A 21,614-nucleotide genomic window follows, 5' to 3' on the forward strand; every position below is an offset into this window, starting at 1 on the left:
TAGTTACACCATCTTAATTCTGTTTCAAATATTGAATGGAATGCTTTGCTTTCATATTTACCTCAAGCTGTAGATGCTACCATTGCCCCAAAGTTTGTTAATCAAGCCAATACTTCGTTGTATAGGTGGATGGATCACTTTGATGCATATAATTCATTCCTCCAATTAGTTCTAGAATGTATTCCTGAGTTGGGTCCTTCATTGGATGAAGAATCATCTACACAAGTTAAATATTGATTCTATGGCGATTCCATAAGCTATCATTGAGGATTGTTGGGTCCTTCATTTTTGGGTCAAAGTTGATCTGAAATAAGTGGCAAAAAGAAGAAAACGAGAGTTGGGAATTATTATAGACATATTTGGGCACTGCAACCCCAATCATATATGTCGATAAACCAAGGGCTCCCAAACCCCTAAAAGTGTTGTTTCATACCCTAAAGGATCAAGGTCAACTGATTACATCATTTCCTAGAAGTTCTCCCTGAAAAACTACTCAGAACTGGTCAAAACTGGACCATACAAACTGCTCCATGCTAAGGGTGCGATGCATCTCACCTGCAGCACACAAAGGGTGTGATGCATACTGAAAAGCCCTTTTGTAGGGTGCGATGAGTGAGATCAGGCAAATGGTAGAGGCAGTTTGCTAGGTGGAAACTCAGAGAATCTTCTAGAAACTGTTCATATGACACTTGCCTCTCTGAATTCACCCAGGGATGAGTAAGAGATCATGAAATCTCCAAGTGGAACCAAGAACTATCAGTGAAATGACACTAATCAAAATCCCAGAAGCTGACTCACTCCCCTGAAAACATCTATATATGGATCCCTCATCCTAGAGATCCAAAGGCTGGAATTTTGTAATTTGTAAGGAAGTGTTGTTGGTTTCTCTTTGAGACATTGTATTGTTGGGTGATCTAGCTTTTCATGAGGTGAAGAGGGCTTTCATGCTGGGAGGATGATGTTGGATCAGACAGCTAGGTTGTAATCCTCTCTTCTACTACTTATATCAATAAAGTTATTTGAGTTTTCCTCTATATACTTGTATATTTCTGAATCTTGTATTTGTGTATGCATTTGTATGGTTAATGTACATTTGATTCTGCATTGTTTATTATTATAGATCTCTATGCTTTGATGGTATTTTGCTACTTTGACTCTATAGGTGTTCTTTGAAGCGAGACAAGTGAGAAGTGAGTGGTGAAGCTCTATCAAAGGGGAGAGGAAACAAGTAAGGAGCCAAGCGAAAGACTGAGGTTGGTACTCTCTGCTTCTCTCTCATCTATCTCTCATAAAGGAAAACACAAGTTACTTTAAATTATTTGTTTCTAAGATAGCTAGCCGTCTTAGTGGGACTAGCAGCTCTGAATGGACACTAGTTTTCCCAGAAACAAAATGGAGACCCTGCTAGGGAACGAATAGTTTGTTTGTTTGTTACTATTGTTTGCTTTATAAACTACAGACAAAGCCTAAAGTTAAGCCAGCTACCCTTTGAACTGTTTTTACTATGCAACTGCAAAGTAGATCAACGCTGCTTCAGTCAATCTCCGGGTTGGTTTATGAACTGAAAATCTAACTTGAAAACATCCTAAGTTCCCTGGTGGTAGCTCAATAACCTCATTAGATCAACCCCTATACTTTGTGTTTACTGCCTATCATAAGCTCGGCTTAAATCCCTGAACTTAGCTACAAACTGTGGGTGAAAACGAAGCTCAGTCTCATCTCTGGACCATCGCATTGTCTCTCATTGGCAGTTTGGGTGTGCTGTAGGTGAGATGCATCCCTATTTTCCTTAAGGACAGGTGTGATGATTGAATGGGACTGTTACTGCCTCCAGATTTTGGTTTTTTATTCATTGTTTTTAGCTCTATTCAGTAGTTTTGCTGTCTATGATCAGTATATCACTGTTGAAACCTTCTTCCTTCACATTATTCGGCCTCGGTTGATAAGGGATTGTGAATGTTTTTTTATGTATTTTTCATCATTTACAATCCTCCTTTTCAAACAATAGCTTAATCGAACTGTCATCTTTTGATTTGAAAGTGTCGCAACTGTCGTTTTCAGTCAAGGAAAAGAGTGTCGTAAAGTATTCCTCTTTTAGATAGTCGATTACACTTTTTCCATTATATTTGATTTGAATTATCAATTCTTTGAAGTGTTGAAAATAGTTTTCCAATCGAAAGAGAAAGTGCCGTCTTAATCTTCCTTTCGTTTTTTTGAAAAGAAATTGTTAAAGTGTCGCTTCGAGGAAAAGTAGTTCAGATTTGTGTTTAGTTTTCTTTTTATCATTCTCACATTAAGTGAACTAAAAAACAAATACATGCATGTGCATTTATATTTAGACTGCATGCTGAAATTGATTTAGGAAAAGTGCATTTAGTGTGTGCTCTCTGCTCTATGTTGAAAGAATCATATTTTTCTTTCCTTAGTGGCTAGGATTTTCAATGCTAAAAGAAAATAAACGATTGTTTATCATTTTAGATTGCATATTTAGGAGTTGTACATCTACATAACACGGTGAACCTTGAAAGGCAAACTTCTTAAGAAAGATCAACTATAAAATAAACCCCAATGAACATAAAAACGCTTTGGAACCTAACGCACAACGTCTAGAAGTCTAGGCTAGAGACGTATTCCGGCGTTGTAAAGCCTGGTAACTATCGTTTTCATCGTAGGTTGGGTGATTCCTCCTCTTTGATATGACAAGTGCCAGTACGGACTTGTGCTCCCATGTACCGTCTAGTATTTATTGGGAGACCACAATAGGCTGATATCCTTTATCCTTAGGAAGCCATGTCTGCCACTCTATCGATCGCAATGCGCTGAACACAACATTCGAGAATATTGACTGCCGTATGTAAAGTCCTCGGTAATTTCTGTATAATTTACCACCGAGGTGTATATTGCAGTTTTGCGACTTTTTTGATAATCCCTCTGTCTAGACTTCTAGAGTAGTCACTTTCGTTCCTTTTCAGACTCCTTAAAAGAAAAGGTCCATCTGAGCACTTGCCACTTCAGGCTCATTAAAAATCGAAGGCAACTAGAATCATCTTTAGCTTTTTCTTGACTCTCAAAAATTGAAAAAGCAAGTTGTGTCAATGCATCATAAAATTCATTTAATTCAGAATAATATTTTCCCCTTTTTATTTTGAGTTGATCGAGTAATCCGCAATCGTGGAAGAAAGTCAATCAAAACTATATCGTTCACGGAGACTAATGAGTGAACTGTCTTTGACTCTAGAAATGAAACCGTTCTGGGCCAAGCGATCTCATTTAACTGGGTCATAGTCTCATAGTTTATTTGAAACTTGTGTTTCAACATCCTCAAAGACTCTAGTTACTCCAATTATTTCTGGTACCCCTGCCTCTACAGAAGAAGTTCTGCGGTTACATGAGGACATTAGAACTGATCCTAGTGTAACGGTAGACACTTCTATTCCTAAGCCAACTCCATCTAGGGCTGATTCGGAAGGTGTCACCCCTTCAACACCTATCATTGCAGAGTCTATACCTTCTTCGCAATAGAAATATTTTACGGACCTAACGGTCTACCTCTTCTGCCTGGACTGATTGCTATAGAATAAATTGTGGAGGATCTTCCATCCAGTACCCCATTTCATTTTGGAACTGAGATCCACCTATATTCTTCTACCATTGAAGTTAGTTCTTTTGATCACCATTCATCGCAAGCTCCTGTCGAATCGCTAGGAAATATTTTGGATAGACTCAATATGTCTGAACAACCATCGACATCTAGGACTGTGTCCTCTGATACATCAGCAACAGAACTTCTGGCTGCTACTCCGACAATGTTTACTGGTATACCATCTATCCCTACTAGTTCTCAACCACTAGATGGATTCCACCCAGGGACTATTTCGACAGCATGCTCTGTTCCTATTTTCTCATCCAGAATCTTATCTAGAGTTTCTTATGTTCAGACTTAGCAAATTGATCCATCACGTCACTATCAATTTGGGCACTCCAGTCTCCAAAGGCCAATTTACCCTTTGAACATTGGATTGCCACCATATGGGGGGTAGTATGCCTTTTCATTGTTCCCTCCAGGGGAGCAACCATATGAGAGTTTACAACAAAGTTTGGGTCAAGCTGGAATTACATCCAGTGGTTGGGTGCCAATACTACCTCAATAGCCAAGAGTTGTATATTCAATGCAACAAAATCAACTTGTGTCAAACATTCCCACTACACCTGCAATTGTGACTGTGTTGTAAGTGCAAGAACTTCTTGTTGTATGTCAACCTCAAGTCTCTTAGGTCATAATACAACAGCCTCTTGTCCCCATGACTCAATCAAAACCGCCGATTAGTGGCTCCTTAACTGAAGCAACTCAGGCTCAAACGGGTACTATCACCCCTCATCTTGGTCAAACATCCAGTATTTGACAACAGCAAATGGTCTCATAGCCATGGCTGGTGCAATATCAACAAACACAATTCCAACAAACTTACCAAGGACCTTAGCAACAAAGCTTTGTAGGTAATGGGCAGCCGCATATTCAAAACGGTTACCAACAATCATATTACAATGGTTATGCCCATCAACCTTATCAAAGTTATCAACATCAAATACATTATGCTGGTATGCAAAGACCCACTGCTTAGGCGATCCCATCTTATCCTGGGTATGCTTCGCCAAACCTGAATCAACAGTTGCCCTTCGTAGCAACTTTAGAATTACCAAATCTGAATCAACTAACAAATGATCTAATTGCTTACGCCCCTTGGTGGCCAGTGATTCCTCATAAAATTCCATCAGATATTCCTGAATTCAATGGAAATCCAGGTGAAGATCCATCGAATCATGTGATGACATTTCATCTGTGGTGTTCATCCAACACCCTCAATGATGATTCGATTAGGTTTTGTCTTTTTCAATGAACGTTAACTGGTCTGGCAGCAAAATGGTACATTGAATTACCTAGAGCTTCATTCGATAACTTCAGTGCCCTTGCCACCACCTTTTTAACCCATTTTCAGTTACCCATAAGGTACGGAACAGGAACGGAACTCCTTACCAATTTTAAACAGACAACAAGCACTCACATATCTGATCATATTCATGAGTGGTGACGTCATCGTCGAATGGTAAAGACATATGTTCCTGATCAGCTTCTAGCTGAATGGTTTATAAAGTCATTATTACCTTCTATTATAGAAAATGTGGCCAAGGGAGGAGTTGTCACTAAAGAGCAAGTCATTGCTCATGCACAATATCTAGACTTGATCTATACTTAGTTTGGCACACTCTATGACAAAATTCCTGATGCTCCTAGACCATAATTTTTTGTTCCTCCTCCTCCTAAATCGAACAAGGACTCTCATGCTGGTGACGATGTGATTGGCACCTCAAGTACGCAAACCGCAAAGGCCTCATCTAGTAAAGCCCTTGTAGTTTCCAGTAAAAATGAAAATGACAAACTTCCTGCCTCAGAGGTTAATGTTGTCTCGACCGACAAAGGCAAAGAACCGAAGCAACCTGGGGGCAAGAAGAAAGGGAAAAATAAAAAGATGAAACAGGAAGATTTGACTCCTGAAAAATCTTCTGGAAACCCTTCTGGGTAAAAGAAACCTAGTTAGCCATGTCACATATGTGATGAGGACCATTAGATGAGAGATTGTCTACAGAAAGTTGAGATTAAGAAGTTCTTTAAGAGTTCAAAAATCTCAGCGGTATTTACTGATCCGTTTCAAAACCCAGAAACCAATCTAGTTTCTAGCGATAATGCTTCCCCATCCCAAGTGCTTATGTTGTCCATTTCAAAACAGCAAAATGATGCTTTGATATCGACAAGGAGTAAAGATTGTGGGAATCCACATATGTCGAACAACAAGGCTACAAATCCACCTAGTAGTTCGACAACAACTTTGACAAAAGTTGTGCCACCCATCATTCCTGAGCTAACAATAAATCTTCCAAAGGGAGTAGTACACAAATCGACATTCAATCCTCGTGCTCAAGTAGCACAGAGTTATAATATAGTAGAGGATCTGGCCCAATTGCCATCTGCTATGTCGACGCTTAAAGTACTGCAAAATTTCCCCTCCCAAAAGTAGGCTCTATTGTCAGCAATAGGTGGGATTGACCTAGCAGATTCCAATCTTGTGGCCTTTAATCATAAAGGATATGAACCTCAGTTACCAGCTCAACTCGCTTTCCTCATACAAGTGAAAGCCCTCAACAAAACTATTCATTGAACAACTATTGATGAGGGGGCATCTACCTGCATTATGTCGATGAGTTGTTGGAAAACTTTAGGCTCACCAGCCTTGTAAAAATCATCAACAAGATTAAAAACATTCGATGGATGAACATACACCCCGTATGTGATTTTAAGTAACTTACAAGTTAAACTAGGGATCAAGACAGTAGAAATTGACGTCGAAGTTATTGATGGAAACCTCGATTACAATATCCTACTGCGAAGGCCCTGGATTTATGCTATGGATGTTGTTGTATCAACATACTTTAGAAAGATTGCATTTCCCTTTCAAGGAGGAATTACAATGGTTGATAAAAAAACCTTCCTACCCAACAGTTCACAAGTTACAGGAAGCATTCCAATGATCCATGGAAGCTCTCATTCGCTTCAAAATGTCAAAGTAGGCCTCCTAAAAGACCCTTCCTTAATGGGTATTTTTTCCTTGCCACCTCCAAGTAATCTGGCAGAAGTGGCCACGGTGGAAACTTGCAATATGATATCATCCATATCTACATGGATTAAGAAGATTTCTGAACATTTTGTGAACATGGATCATCAACAGGGATTGCCTCCAAGCCCAATAGAAATTTTGTAGCAATCAATTTTCTTGGCTTGGGTGGAAAACGCAAATCAACGCTCATCGAGTGTTTGGATAGATAGGTCTAAGGAATATGGTACCTCTTCAGATCCTTGGTTGCATGTACATTCTACAGACGAAGGAATTATTCAGTCAATGATGATAGGAGAGGCACCATGGGAAGATTACCACTATCGTTCCCATCTTCCAAATTACAACGAAGATTATTCTAGCGACCTTAATCATCCTTTAGTTTTTTATTTTCTATCAAATACTATAAATATGGTGGATTCCAAGCGAAATCTGTCCAATATTGAAGAAACTATCGCCATAAATATCTCGATCAAACCTAATGTTATGTCGGCAAATCTTGTTCTTCTGCAGAACTGGAAATATATTGCGCTCTCTTTCGCGAATTCAAAGATGTCTTTGCATGGTCATATGAAGAAATGCCAGGCATAGACTCGAGTATAGTTGAACACGAAATCAAGATGTATCCAGATGTCAAACCGGTACGACAACGGCTTCGGCAGGTACACCCGAAGAAAGCCGCTACCATCAAGGCAAAAGTTGAAAAACTTTTACATGCTGGTTTCATTTACCCGGTTCCTCTAACTGATTGGGTATCAAATATTGTTCCTGTGATGAAAAAGCAAGGAACGATTAGAGTGTGTGTCGATTACAGGGATGTAAATCAAGCTTGTCCAAAGGACAACTACCCTACACCCTTCATCGACCAGATAATTGATGAATGCGCCGGATGCGAAATCTTTTCATTCATGGATGGATTTTCCGGGTATAATCAAATAAATATCCACCCACAGGACCAGTCGAAGACTGCATTTATATGTTCGTGGGGCACATTCGCGTACCACAAAATACCTTTCAGTTTAAAGAAGGTAGGGCCAACTTTTCAGAGGGCTATGAACTACACCTTCCATGATATCAAGAACATTGTTCAACCATATCTCGATGATCTACCGACTTATGCACAAAAGCGAACTGACCATCCGTAGCATTTGAGAGCTATATTTCTACATTTTTGACACTACAAGATACAACTCAATCTACACAAGAGTGTGTTTTGTGTCGGTTCTAGTCACTTACTTGGTTTCGTGGTTTCTAAGGACGGGATTTGACTCGACCCATGTAAGGTTCAGGCAATCATTGACATTCCTCCACCTTCAAATTTGCTTCAGATTCAAAAACTCCAAGGGAAAGAAAACTTTTTGAGGAGGTTCATTCCAAATTATGCCGAACTTGCTAAAGGTTATACACATCTTTTGAAAAAAAAACTACCTTTTAACTGGGATCATGTTTCGCAAGCTTCCTTTGATGCTATAAAGGAATTCCTAATAAAAGCATCATTAATGTACGCTCCTGAATATAAAAAAGAATTAAACCTATATCTAGATACAACAAATACGACCATCGCAATGGTTTTAGTTCAAGAAGACAATGGAATCAAACATCTTGTCTATTATTAAGTCGAAACTTACATGATATAGAAAGAAAGTACTCGTATGTTGAAAAGCTGGCTCTTGTAGCTGTTCAAGCAATACAAAGATTTCGACACTATATCCTCCTTCGCAAAACTACCATTTTTTCAGATTGCAACCCTATGGTTACATTTTGTCGCATCAGTTACTTGGGGGAAATATTCGAAATGGATAGCCATTTTTCAAGAGTTTGATCTGGAATTCGTAAAATCCAAATCAAAGAAATATCTAGTATTCACGGAGTTACTATACGACTTACCATCGTCGTCCAATGATTCAACATCCAAAGCATCAATCGTGGATGAATCTTTGTTTCTGATATCATCAAGCGATCCGTGGTACAGAGATATATTGATCTATCTCCAAACCCAAACATTTATGCCTAATACCTCTCGCTCTGAACAATGACATACTCGACACCAAGCAAAAGACTACATGATCGTCGATGATACACTCTACCATCATGGTTTCAACACAGTTCTACGAAGGTGCCTCACGCATGAGGAGGCGGAAAAAGTCCTGAATGAATGTCATTCAGGTGTATGTGGGGGGCATCTATCTAGCTATGCTATAGCACATAAAATATTGCGAGCTGGCTACTTCTAGCCTACTATCTTCAAATATTGTATAATAGCAGCAAAAAGTTGCCATGCATGTCAAATTTTTGATCATAAAACCATATTACCACCTGCACCTCTTCATCCAGTAGTTTTCGTTAGGCCATTCACCAAATGGGGCATATATTTGATTACATGTAACCCACCTCGGGCGGGGGCATGGGTATATCATAGTCGTTGTCGATTATTTTACAAAATGGGCTGAGGCGATGCCTACATTAAACAACAGTGGTGAAACTGCTGCTCTTTTCTTTTTCAATCATGTAGTTTCTAGGTTCAGGGTTCCATAGACTATAGTCATAGATCATGGATCACATTTTTGAAATCACATGATGGTTGAATTGACTGCCAAATTAGGACTGTCCCACGATAGTTCTACTCCATATTATTTGTAGGCTAATGGACAAGTTGAAGCGATCAAGAAAGTCCTCAAGCACATGCTGTAGAGAATGATTGGAGCCCACAAACGGGATTGGCATTTAATCCTATACTCATATCTATGGGCATATAGAACCTCGGTAAGAAATGCGACTGGGTTTACAACCTTTCAGTTGGTGTACGGCCTGGAAGTTGTCTTACTGATTCAGTGTGAGATTTCATCTCTCAAGCTCGCAGTCGACCTTCTCCCTGGAACTTCAGAGGAAGAGGCTCGTTTCTTAGAACTAATCCAACTGGATGAAACCTGTCATGACACCACCTTGGCTAACGAAGCTCATAAGAAATGAGTCAAGGCACAATTTGACAAAAATGTCAAACCCCGTGTCTTCTCAGAAGGTGACCTGGTCTTACTTTATGATCAGGAATCCGATAAATTGGGAGCAGGTAAGTTCCAATCATTATGGATGGGTCCCTACATTGTTAAGCGAGTATTAGCAAAAGGAGCCTACGAGCTAGTAGATTACGATGGGATTCCACTGTCGCAACCCCAAAATGGGTTGTACCTTAAGTGTTACTATGCTTGACTAAGTGTAGTAATTTCTTTATAAGGTTTTGTTACGTTTTTTGTTTTCATCAAGAGTGATCATTTTGGTTAGGTAATCCAATTTTTCATTTGTTACAGATGTCAAACCTATTGGAATCATTTGTTGGATACACCAATGGAGCTAGTCATAGTATGCAGAACCTATCTTCTGCAGCCTGGGCCATTTTTGATCCAAGCGACGAGTTAGTGAGTTTTAGAGGGGTATGTATTGGTCAGTCAATGAACAACATTACTGAATACAACGCGTTGATAGAAATTCTCTCTGATGCCATCGCACATGGCATACGCCGACTTGTTGTTAGGCTAGACTCACAACTCGTCATCCTACAGCTTATTGGCATCTATTTCGTTCGGAATCTAGCTATCTATTGTATGTTCCTAAGGGTCAGGATTTTGGAATGGTAGTTTGATTCTATTCAATATCAACACATTTCCAAAAACTTAAACACATTAACTGATTCATTAGAAAATTATGTGTTAGATAGACATTTGCAACATTTATAAAAGAAAAAGCATGTCAATCAACATTTGCATCAGGATCATATAACTTAACCAAAATAAAGCTCCGAAAATAAAAAATATATATAATTATTTATAGTCTTTTACAAAATGTTCTGTGTCCAGGGCAAGATCGGTCATACGACCCAAAAACTCAAAAAGGTAGGAAAGCACCCCAGACTAATGGTGTTGGTGATAACAAGTCACCGCCTATGCAATCATATGTAAGAGCATAGTCCATCGACTCGGCACGCCAGTGGTATGGTGTTGTAATCTCAGAGGTAACTCATCAGTCCTCACATCCTAAATACCAAGGGTGAGACCTTTGATCTGATCCTGCAATACTACAAGGGTCTCGGCTACGTCCAAATCGCGAAGGTAAACCCTCCCTACAGCCTCTCCTACTGGAATGACAACTGCTACCCTCGAGTCACTGCTGGTCACACTGGTCCAATATCTGCACAAACATATGAGTTTGATTAGTCTTGATAGCATTTAAAAAACAAAAGAAAATTATAAAAGCAATAAATAGAGATATGGTCAAATATTTTTACCTATAACACCCCACTACTCGCCAATCGGCAGCACCAAATCTGGGTCACCCCAGAAATCCATCCCAAGATATGGTTACTCAGCAAAGACCATATCCCGATTGCCAAACCACTCAAAGAAGGCATCAGAGAATGAAAGTTGTGGCTGACCAACATTTCTAGCCATGATATCGACCCATCTCTACATCCATGGTTCCATCGGTGCTAGCAGTTTGAGTGAAATGTATTGTGGCTGCATCAGTGGGATCCTCTCCAAGGCGAAAGCGGTTAGAATAGAACCATAACCAAAGTTCTTGGATCTTCCATTCTTCACCTTGGAAAGTTGTTCTTTTATAACCAGAAGTACTACATCACACCAGTTGAATACCTTTGGTTCAATTCATTCCAGAGCATACTGCATATAGGACCTATTGGCCAAATGAAGAGCCGCACTACCAGCCAATCTAGCGAAGGTGAATAAGATAGTCCTCAAGGATCGGTCAGTGACATCTCGAATACTGATCTTGCCGTCCTTGCTCGGCTGAGATCCATCTCTATAGAACCGGCAAATATAATCCCTCACAAATTCACCCCCACAGGCGGATCTTGATAGTGAGAGAGGGGCACCACGCCTCGATAAACTAGTTAAGAAGAAAATATCCTCAACTATCAAAGGGATGGATTTACCTCGAATCTGGAACACTTGGTTGGTAGGATCCCATGGATCGAGAAAATATTGCAACAAATTGATTTGTTGCCTCATGCTGGATATGTGGAAGAATTTGAGCAAGCCACAGTTCCGCAATGCAGTCACCGTACTAGGATCATGTAAGGCAATCATATCCTCTTATTCATGCTCACGTTCATGCCATGTAATGACCATCTTGATCCGATGAATCTATGAAAAAAAACAAGAGAAGAATTAGGATCCTAATTTGGGAAAAAACAGGCAAAATTTCCATTAAAAAAAAGTGCATAAACTTTCCTCTTTGTGCCCATCACACCATAGCTATGTACTGGGTGGGATGCATACTGACTGGCCAATGGCCAGCTCAGTATGCATCGCACCTTTTGATGTATACTAGGTGCGATGGGGAGAGAACGAATTGTTCAAACCCCTGAGGCCTAGAAAAATAGGAAAAAATGCTCAAAATCAGAAAAGGAAAGAATGCAATTGAATAGCTTAGGGTTAGCTCCTACCTGGTCTAGACGGCGCCGAAAATAGTCAACCGGATCTCCTAGAATCAGTTGATGAAAATCGAGGGGGAAAACACCTCTAGAGCTCCAAAAATCCCAAATTTGAATGAAATGGTAAAAATGAGAGGTAAAAACTACTTTTATGTTACTATTCACATAATTCAAGTAAGATGTTAGTATTTAACTCATTTTTCAAGCATGTATTTATAATCACTTTGATGGAGCAATTGAACGGGCAGTATGACCGTTAAGAGAACATAGTGTTAATGGTGAATTGAACATCTCTAACTATTATCATGAGCAAGTTTACGCGAAGTTCAAGCTCGTTAAGAAATAAACCTATCAATGAGCATATGTTCCCCTAGAGTTCAAGCTCATTAAAAAATGAACCCACCTTTGGTAAATAACCTTTGTGATCACATTACTATCAGCTTTTGAGCCTTGGTTGTGTTCTTACCATCACCTCCACCTTTTAGCCGATCATACGCCTCCACTTGATTGTTTACCCTTTTGAGGAACAGCTACAATGAGTGATTCTCTTAGCTACCTTCTTTACACTGCCATGATTGAAAAATTCCAAACTTACTTAGAACCAGTTGCTATCTGAAAATATCACTCGTTCCTAAAAAAAAAGTCTCCTTTAAGCTCTTTTTATATTTGTAGAATATGAAAATATTGCCGAGCAATTGGCCTCTATAGCTCATTAAAGTGATTGGAAGTGCCATCCCTCCTCTATATTTTAATCTTTTTGGACCTGGGGGATCATTACACAAAAATATCGAGCACTTGTCTTTTTCGGCTCACTAAAGTGATTGAAAAGCCATCCCTTTCATATTATTTTATACTTTTTTCGGACTTAAGGGATTATACTACGAAAAAGAACTACTGGAGTTTCCTTTCCATCTCTTTTCAGACTCTCTAAAACTGAAAATGACCGAGTTATCTTTGTCGTTAAACTCATTAAAACAATAGCGACAAACTTTTCCATATGGACAAGAGCGAGTTTCACTGTCACTAGGCTCGCTAAAACATAGCGACAGGTTTTCCCAAAGGGAAAATTATAGAACAAGCATATGTTATCCTCCTCAAGCTTGAAAAAAATAAAGAGGTACTGGTCAGCAATGACTAGGGAAAAAGGGAAGAAAACTTGAAGAACTTCATTGGTAGTAGGTCGCTCTTGAACATGACACTTTCACTCCATCACCATGATTGAGTCGGGTTGGGTTATTCCGTTCACCGGTCATATCACCATTGGTCCTCCGTACCATCCATTTTGGGGTTAATGCTACCAATCCATTCTAGTGTCACCAATATGTTCAAGAGAAGTCGCTCAGAGAATTCACCAACCCAGCTAACACCTCATCCGCTGCAATACCTTTGCACTCCATTTTTCATGACCGCCACCCTAAACCTTGTATCATCAGATCGTTTTCACCTCCACAAAATCATTTGCTCCGTTCCGTGTCGTAGATGTGGGATTCATTAAGGCCCTCCTACGACGGGTCACTTTTTTTTGACATCAGCTCATTATCCAAGAAGCTAACTTAGGAACAACAATTTTAGTACTTTGAAGCTTGCATGCCTCAATGGCAAGTTTCTCACTTCTAGCGACAGGTTTACATCAATGGCCTTCGACTGAAGGATTTTGTGTGGTGTTCAACATCGACTCATGTATTCACACCACGTGAATTGTACTGCAGTACCTTGAGGGTCATTATCATTATCGGTGATTCCTCTCGTGCCTATTAACAGCTTACATCATTGGCTGGTAATCAGGCGATGTCTTTCCATGTTCGACACCAAAACATCTTTTCACATGGATTGACTTGTACTTCGGGCAAAGATTGAACGAGTTTGGAGACCCCGGATTTAGTTTCATCCATCCGGGCTATGATGTATTTAGGAAAATAAAGACATCAAATGTACTCCATAGCTGCACAGATAATCATCCAAGCTAAGGGATGATGGCTCTACCAAAATCATCAGTCTGCCACACAGACAGTTGTCTGTCCTATGTACATGAAAATGAGTTTATAAAGCTGAGCATGGGAATGCCCGCCTCAGCTAGATCATAAAAATATTATGAAGATAATGTATTGTATTGTATCTTATTATAGGTCACCTTCAAGTTCGAAAAACCTCGGATCGTCATGATAAAGAATTTCACCCAACATCAAAAGATTTACAACCTCATGGTTTATGGGGCAACTGTTATAGACATATTTGGGCACTGCAACCCCAATCACATATTTCTATAAACCAAGGGTTCTCAAACCCCTAAAAGTGTTGTTTCATACCCTAAAGGATCAAGGTCAACTTATTAAATCATTTTCTAGAAGTTATCCCTGAAAAAGTGCTTAGAACTGGTCAAAACTAGACCATACAAACTGCTCCATGCTAAGGGTGCGATGCATCTCACCTGCAGCACACGAAGGGTGCGATGCATACTGAAAAGCCCTTCTGTAGGGTGCGATGACCGAGAGAAGACAAATGGCAGAGGCAGTTTGCTAGGTGGAAACTCAAAGAATCTTCTAGAAATTATTCATATGACACTTGCCTCTCTTAATTCACCCAGGGATGAGTAAGAGATCATGAAATATCCAAGTGGAGCCAAGAACTATCAGCGAAATGACACTAATCAAAATCCCAAAAGCTAACTCACTCCCCTGAAAATATCTATATATGGATCCCTCATCCTAGAGATCCAAAGGCTGGAAGTTTGTAATTTGTAAGGAAGTGTTGTTGGTTTCTCTTTGAGACATTGTATTTTTGGGTGATCTAGCTTTTCATGAGGTGAAGAGGGCTTTCATGTTGGGAGGATGATATTGGATCAGACAACTGGGTTGTAATCCTCTCTTCTACTACTTCTATCAATAAATCTATTTGATTTTTCCTCCATATACTTGTATATTTCTGAATCTTGTATTTGTGTATGTATTTGTATGGTTAATGTACATCTGATTCTGCATTGTTTATCGTTATAGATCTCTATTCTTTGATGGTATTTTGCTGATTTGACTCTATAGGTGTTCTTTGAAGCGGGACAAGTGAGAAGCAAGTGGTGAAGCTCTATCAAGGGGAGAAGAAACAAGCAATGAGACAAGCAAAAGACTGAGGTTGGTACTCTCTTCTTCTCTTTCATCTATCTCTCATAAAGGAAAGCACAAGTTACTTTAAATTTTTTGTTTCTAAGATAACTACCCGTCTTAGTGGGACTAGTAGCTCTGAATGGACACTAGTTTTCCTGGAAACAGGAATATCATAGGGGGATCAAGCTATTACTTTTGGAATTATCAAGTGAGTATGAAAGAAGGATTGACAACATCAAGTGAGCATGAGTTAAGTTGATTTTATCAAGGTAGGGAGTAAAGTTTGACAATGTCATGGGAGTTCGATTGATCTCGTCAAAGCATGTGATTTAAGCTTAACAATATCAATGGAGTGAATTGATTAACGATATAAACAAGCCAAGCTATAAAATAATATTGAAGGCAAGTTGTGTGTAAACATAGAGAGATTTGAGGAGAAGTGAAGGAATATAGCTACAGAGGAAGAGAATGAAAAGCGAGGCCAACATGCTGTCAAAATTCATATCCATTCTATGATAATATATTATTGTATTTGTAATTGAGGCTCCGAAGGAATTGATGTATCAATTATAACTGTAATTTTGAGGATTTGTGATTGTAATCTCTGGTTGGCCCAATCTTAATAAAAGGATAGAGTTCATAGAGAGATCTACTATGTAATGTGTGTGATCATATCTATGCTTTAAAATGTTGAAATTCCTATTTAAATTCATTTGTATTGACTCTCTAGTTTGCTTTGTAATGGTGGTTGTTTTATATAAATGGTAAATGTATTCAATCACCTTCTAAAATCCCGTTAATACACTTAAGTCCACATAGTGCTTCAGGTGAGACCTTCATCCCTTATGGAAGATTGAAAATGTAAGTGTAGGCTCGATTATATCAAAACCCTTTTGTTGACCCCTGAAGCAGAACCTTGGTCTCTACACTATGTTTCACCATCACATACTAAGGTATTTTTATTTTTGGCACATGCAGAGGGATCCTTCTCTTAGAATTAAGGGGGGTCTCATATTTCAAAAGAGGGTTTTGAAGATGATGTATATGACCCCGTTATTTGTGTGAGATGTGAAGTGATCCTTATCCTAGAAACAAGGGAGTGAAATTTGATGTATGAGGACCCCTTATTTATAGGATGCGTGGAAGGATCCCTGTCCCACAAAAAATGGGTTCAAACATTTCATTTCATGTTTGGTAAATAAATATAAAATTCAACATGAAACATCATAGTTAATATGATCAACCAAAATAAGAGTATAGTACTAGAATTAGAATACATGCATGTATAAATATTATTAATTTATGTTCTCATACGTATGTATTAGTCATATATTTTTACTCTGTGTCTTAAATTTATGTTAGTAATTTATCTTTGTGTCTCCATAAATACATTTTTGTTGGGCATGGAATCCCCCAGAGGCATGTTTTAGGGCTCAAAGCCCATGTTTTGACCGGATGATGTTGTAAATCCCTGCGAATTGCGGGCGTGGAAGTATGTTAGAGTCATAGGGTTGTCCGCCCTAGTTTGTAATGTAATGTCAGCCTACCCATAGTCCACGGACCATGGGATTGTATAAATAAAGCAAGGTTCTAAGTGTAAAAGAGGGCAATAAGAAACGAAGAGCAAGAGTTTAAGTGTCTAAGTGTGTCTTGGGGCATAGAGTAGGAGAAAGATCTGCAACTAAGTGTTTAGACGCCTAGTTGTTCGCAGCTGAGTGTGTGGACCCCTACAGCTAAGTGCACAAGGTGGAGTCGAGTCTGTAACTAAGGAAGATAATAACAAAGAGAATTTTTATCTGAATTCTATGTATCTGTACTTGAGTTATTACTTGTTCGATATAAATTGCAAATATATTGTTTATTTACTACGTGCACCTGTAAATGATTTATATTGCTAAATATAACTTAAAGCAAGTAAGGAGGCTGAATTGATCAACTAACAGTGGAATACTAGTAAGGACTTGGGTAATAATATCATTTGGCCCTCGAGTAGGGCTATAAGAAGGCAACATCTTAGGCTGCAAGATACGGGGTAAGTGCGCGAAGAGACGTGCGCATAGGGTCAAACCACGGACTACTTGAACTCATCAGACATCTCTAGGGTGCGAAAGCATGGTTCTAGCACCCTCCAGTAATACTTCGAGTGAGACCTCTATCCGCGTTCCGCAAACTGTTGCCGAAAGGGCCAATAGTACCAGGATTTATTTGGCTAAATCATCTCTAAACCTGAGTCAGGCCCCAAGATGGCAACAAATGGTTCTATTGCTGGGACTGAGATCTACATAAGAGATTTCTGATGTCGTGTCACTAAAATCCAACAAAGAAAGAAATTGAAGAGTGGCTGGATAGAAAAATTCAGGAGTTCGTAGCACAAGAAAACAAGAATCTGCGAGTATCAAAAGAACAGTGGTTAGAGTGCTACTTATATATGGAAATCCATGAAATTTTCTTTGCATCCTTCCCCTCTGAGTTGTATGAGTGGATAGTGAAGCTAGCAGATAGTCAAGGAAGGTGTAGGCTCGAAAAATCGATTGTGTGGACTCCAAAGTTAGTGCGCATACTAGAAGCATCAGAAGATAAGATCACACGTGTTGTGGACCATTGGCTTGACCAAATTATAGGAGGGTTTATCTCTAAGTTCACGGTAGATACTTCAGTTAACTACAGCGAGGTGAAATGACGCTTCCTCAAGGGAGCACGAGGTAAGTACGCCAAATCTTTGAAAACTTGGATTAAAATGCTACTGTGTCAAAAGCAGGTTATGCGAATAAATTGATGTTTGGGGCTACGCAAAGTGGGAGGATCTATAGAAACCAAGGTAGCACAAAAATAAAAACTAGCCCCTTGATTTCGCCTCGGCGAGAAAGCGAAGAAGAGCTCACGAAAGTTTCACCAAGAAGTGCGATCAGTCTGATAAGGAAACGAATTCCGTGCATAGCACCCCCACCTACACCACCACCAGTTTCACCATATTCACCACCATCTTCGCCCACACCACCTCTGCCACCTCCACATTTCAATATGGCGAGTGCAATAAAATTGTCGGTGTTCAAACGAGTAGGGAACGAAGATGAAGACCAATTTTAGTTCATGGTAATGGCTGTATGTGAAGCACAAGGAGTCACGGAAGACAACATCAAGAAGGCAAAGTTGGTAAGCACATTGCAAGATGGCGCACTGACAATCCAAACGTAGGGATCATAGATATCCAAGCTATGTTGAATGGGGAATTTAGCATGCCAAAATCGGAGACACAGTCGATTATCGGGTTTAAGGAAATCGTGATGCTACTAGGTGAGACCCTCTGGGAGCTGGATTAGAGACTGAAGGGTATGATTTGTGAAGCCAACATGACTTTGATAGATGGGCATCATCGCGCATGGTTTGTATTGTTACTAATGCCACATCTAAGGACCGCGTTGTCACAGTAGAAGTTATCCACCGAAGCCGAAGCTTTAGAGATTGCAATGAGACTGCATGAGACCTTTATGCAAGATCCTAGTCTGGGAGTCCAACAAAACCACGCACAGCTGAAAAACTTGTGTCTGGAGATGCAGAGCTTGAAACAGGATAAGAAGAATTGCCTTTAGGAGTGCGAGGAGGTATGGTGCATGAAATTCAAAGGCCAGGGACATGATAATGACCATTGTTTAGTCTTCGCGAACTACTTGGCAGGAGGAGGGCCGATGTCATTGAGACCAGAGGCACAAGCAGGTCCGAGCACGGCACCTGCATTATGGTGTGCGATTTGTTAGATAGGAGGAAAGCACACTCTAGATAACTGACATCTATTACAGAAATATACGCAAACATCCCAATAGTTATTCTATAATTTCTACAGGTCAATAGGCCATGATGAGCGTACCTGTAGAAGTTATGAATTGATGATGGATCAGACTCCTACCTACAGGGTTCAGACCGAAATGTGAGCCCTTGACCAAAATGCAAGTATGGCATGCACTAGGTTTCAGGGGCACAGACAAGGACGAGCTGGAATGGGACTAGGAAGGGTTCACAGACAACTAATTTGTTACAATTACGGAAGGCAAGGGCATTATGCATGTGATTGTACAAATCCAACGAGAGCATCATGTTTATATTGTACCCAGTTTGATCATGAGACGAAGGACTACCCCACACTGATAGCGAGGTTGCGCGATAAAGGAACACTCCAACCTCCACCAATGCAGAACCTGCAAATGATGAGGTTGAAACTGCGTGAAGAGGACCCGAATGTAAAAATCATGCTTTGAAGCAGTATCAAGATAGGAGATGACAAGGGCAAGCTACCTGAAGAGAGTTCTTGGGTTCACAAGGCTCCAACAAAGGAACCAGAGTTCGATTTGGAGCGTGTGAAGAAGACATTTGTGGCAGATAAGAAGAGATTCATAGAGGCCTCCACTTCAGGTAGTAAAGACAAACTAGAACTAAAGATGGATCCATCGATGCTTACTACCTTACTGGAGACATGCATGAAGCTACTGTGCGACAAAATGGTTGTAAAGGGACTGAAAAAACTCATCACTAGGTGCATTGGGTCAGGAGAACCATGTGTAGTCCGGAAGCTCGGGAAGCACACAACGCGAATAAGAAGGGAGATGAGATTGACTGTGCAAATTGGGGAATATGAAATGGATCAAGTGATTCTGGATCTATGATTGGATGCGAATGTCCTGTCGAAGCAGACGTGGGAGTGCATGGGCATGCTTGCATTGCAATGGTCTCCTATTCAATTGTGAATGAAGAACCAACAAAAGATCCTACCGATGGAAATATTGCAGGGAATAATGATAGATATTAACGGCGTGAGCACGCTTACAGATTTCGAAGTGATAGAGATTGTCATTGACAATAATCCCTATCCCATGCTACTAGGAATAGATTGGGCCACTGATGTGAATGGAGTGATAAATCTAAAGAAGCACAAAATGATTTTTGAGAAAAAGTCACTGCGTGTAGTGGTACCTGTAGACCATATGGAAGGATCGCATTACACCGAGCGAGTGCGCGACGATGATATAGAATGTATCTACAATATAACCACATGGGAATAGGATTGGGTGAATGCTACAACAGATGGCAGGATTTCGTGGGAATGAAAAGGCTCCTACACATCAGATTCAAACGAGGAAATAGAATGATGTCAAAACGGGTTACACGAGGTAACCATGCTTAATTGCAACATGATGGTAAGATCACTACGCTGCATGACAACAAAGGTAATGGATCTGCCTATTCATGATGGGTTTCTAGTAGTGGATGAATTCCTGAACAAATTCGAAAGCGAAGTACCAGAACAGCAGTGTTTCGATGCTATGAAATGGGCACTACACGCTACGTCCACAAGGTGGTGGGGTATATGCTAGCAACATTTTGAATACTGGCGCAAATGCAAAAGGGTGATGCTTATATGGTTTAGAAAGCCTCAGCTGCAGATGGAAGTTAGGTATGATGGACGAAACAGCCTGTGCACCCACTTCTCCAGATCCATATAGGGATATGGTACGCAACCTGGATGAACACACATCATCCTCACGATATGAAATAGGCACAACAAGCAGGAGTGGGCAAGACGAGGGCATGAATGACAAAGTATGATAAGACCAAGCACACCAAAGATTATCCACAGGGAAGCCTTTGACAAGGTGTGCGAAGTGCTGAACACAATCCGTCATGTAAGACGCACTAACTGGGGCCTGCACATACCAACAGTTCTATGGGCTTATAGGACCATGTGCAAAACCCTGACCGCGCGAGCACTACCAAAGTTGAGGTATGAAGCAGAGGCTGTAATCCCTATGGAGCATATGAAGCCTAGTCTTCGCATAGCAGCACCCATAGATATGACAGTTCCCAAAGCCCAAAACGAACAAATCACACAGTCACAAGAAACAAAACACCTTGGACTTGAGGAAGAAATATGATTGGGAAACTTTAGACTCCCCGAACCTGAAAAAGAAAGGGTACGATTAAAGAAGAAAAGCATTATGATGGAAGAGAGGTCAAGAAGCTGGAAGATGAGATACAAGAAGCATTTCTCATCGAAAAAACTAGGATGATAAGGCAAAGTGCATACGATCATGTTGACAAGTTTGAGGATTATCATCGTGAATTGGTTAGTCTGATGCCTTGGCTTGGACTGCATATCGCCAAACGTAGTGACCAGGGTAGCACGTTGCATGAAGTAAAGTGCGCGATTCCGATCACAACAATGGAAGGTGGGGATTCTCCGTGAACCATGGTGGAGGATGGAATGGAGCCCCACATGGTTGGTACAACCACTTGACTAGCTGCGGGAAGGACAGTCTTCATGCTCCAAGAAGTTGAAAGGAAGCGCAGGACTATAAACCATTCTGCTCAGGAGCTACACGGTATTGGGGAGGCGCACAGAAGCAGAGCATCATA

Source organism: Pinus tabuliformis, chromosome 5_2, assembly GCF_031772625.1.
Source record: "Pinus tabuliformis cultivar Carrire ecotype Pingquan chromosome 5_2, CPIR1, whole genome shotgun sequence".
Taxonomy (NCBI): Eukaryota; Viridiplantae; Streptophyta; class Pinopsida; order Pinales; family Pinaceae; genus Pinus; species Pinus tabuliformis.